Raw genomic sequence first — 2,400 nt, 5'->3', positions numbered from 1 at the left:
ATTGACCTTTATTAATAAAAATTTGAAACCTTAAATAGCGCAATAGATAGCCTATTAACTAGATACATATAGACGACGATGTGAATTTTAATATTTTTAAAAGAAAAATGTTGAGCATGTTTGTGTAGGAACATAATTTAATCAACAATAATTTATTTTAAAAATTCCTACCTCATTTTCTTTTAAAAAAATTATGAAGTGCTCGGAGTTATTTTTTTGTTTTGAAACAAAATTTGTTAATCAAACGTACATACCTAGATGTGTATAGATACATGTGAAGCTACCTAGATTCTCCTCGCTTCAATTCACTACATAAGTACATATAGACCAGACAAGACTAGAGATTACGGTTAAGGACAGAAACTTGTACTTACTACTACTACTTGCTTTGCTAATTCATATAATTAACATTTTTTTTCTATGGTATTTTTCGTTCTAATAAGCCAAAAACTAATCTGTTGAATTGAAGCTTTGAACTTTATTAAAAGTTTTTTGCTGATGAATAAATTGCTGTATATATAAGGTGAAATTCGAATCCCAATATTTGGTTAAACAGACAAATAAAATGATTGCTCGACAAACTTAAGTTGGTTATTTAATTAACAAATTAACCATGCACATATGAGTGTGATCCAAGTGTGATTAATTACAACCTTACCCCACCTTTCATAATTATAGTTTGGCATTTGGTGAAGATGGACTGATGGAGAACATGGGATCGTGCTAAGTAGTAGTACAAACCATGTACTGTATTAGGTCCTTTAAATTTTCTCATAACACAGCTTGGGACTATGCTGGGATTTTTTTGTGGTTATTACAATGGTGAAAATTACAGCTGTGGTACACAACCAAGAAGAAAAAAAAAAAAAGGTGGTCCCAAAAGGACATGTTTGGCGGTTTTCTTTACGATGAGCTGTGTCTAATTTGGCCTCTTTCTGGTGACTGGTTGGTACTCTTCCTTCCACGACAACTCGCCACGTATTATTCATTCAATAAAACCCTAAAAGATTATTACACTTACACCCATAATCCAACTATATTAGACTATGTCCCAATTCATGTCACAAATTTTGCATGTGACTTGCACCCTTTTTTCCACTTTCCTTAGCTTGCAACCAATTTTTTCGAATTCGGTTAAAAAGGTATCTAATTTCTAAAGCGGGTTCAATGCTCTTATCTTCAATTCTTTTCATGTGTGCTGACAACTGAATAATTACAATGAAGCCCTTAGATACGCGCTTGTAATCAGATAAGATAAGACCAACCAGTTTTCATCATATATATCAACCTAGCTATATATGTATTTTCTTTTTTTAACTTTCTGTGAAATTAAATCCGTTATGTATATAGATGCAATATATTTAGCTTTGTTCCTTGTTAATAATAAATTATACAATAATTATTTTTTTTCAATTAAAAGAAAAAGTATTGCTTTGTCCTTATACCAAATTCATTGTTCCTATTGAAGTTTTTCATTTATGTAAGCCATTATAATGATAACGAAAGAATTAAAAGGATTCTCCATTGAGGAAAAAATTGAAAGGAAGAAAACAAATTAAAATTTCCAATTTCCAACTCTCACATTCACATCACTTCATCACTGTATGGTACTGCTAAACATAAACTTTCAAGGAAAAGGGCGGTGCCCTGAGTGGGAGGGAAACTCACGTGACAAGGACGTGATAGTGACAAACACAGTGTGTTTGATGAGTAATAAGGTCCACTCACTCGTGGATTTAATTCCTTAAATACAAAATTATCTTTTTAAAAATAAAAATATTATTTATCCACTAAAATTAGTCATTATATATTTTTTATAAATATATATTATTTATAATTTATTTTAATATATATTTTATATTTTAATATATATTTTATACGAATAATTAATTTAAAATGCGGAGCGAACCAGCGGAAAATCATTTGGCGCCGCGTGTGGTGCGGAGAATTCACGTTGACACGTGGCAACTCTGTGGCTACAATTTCTGCAATCTTTTTCCACGTGGACCACTTGTTATCACGTTTATGATTCAGTGCCGTTACCCACTTTTTGCCTTTCCAACATTTCACATTTTCTTGCTTTAGGTTAGCTACACATAAGAATAATACACTCGGAATTTATGAAGTTAATGACTTATTAGTCTTAGTTTGGACTACAACAGTTGTACTAAGGATAATGAAAGGAAATGCGAATATGCTATATTGCTATTGCTATTGCTATGGATTAATGAATCAGTTTAGAAAAACTCATTGAGTACTTCTTGTCGTGTTGATATGATGCTATTTATTATATAATAATTATATAGTGTTATTAAAAGTGAATTTAAATGCATTGGAATAGAGGTTATTATTTATGAATCTCAGACGTCGTTAGAAATATAATAAGTTCAGAGGAATTAT

This window comes from Arachis ipaensis, chromosome B10, assembly GCF_000816755.2.
Source record: "Arachis ipaensis cultivar K30076 chromosome B10, Araip1.1, whole genome shotgun sequence".
Lineage (NCBI taxonomy): Eukaryota > Viridiplantae > Streptophyta > Magnoliopsida > Fabales > Fabaceae > Arachis > Arachis ipaensis.
This window is presented reverse-complemented; position numbering follows the sequence as displayed.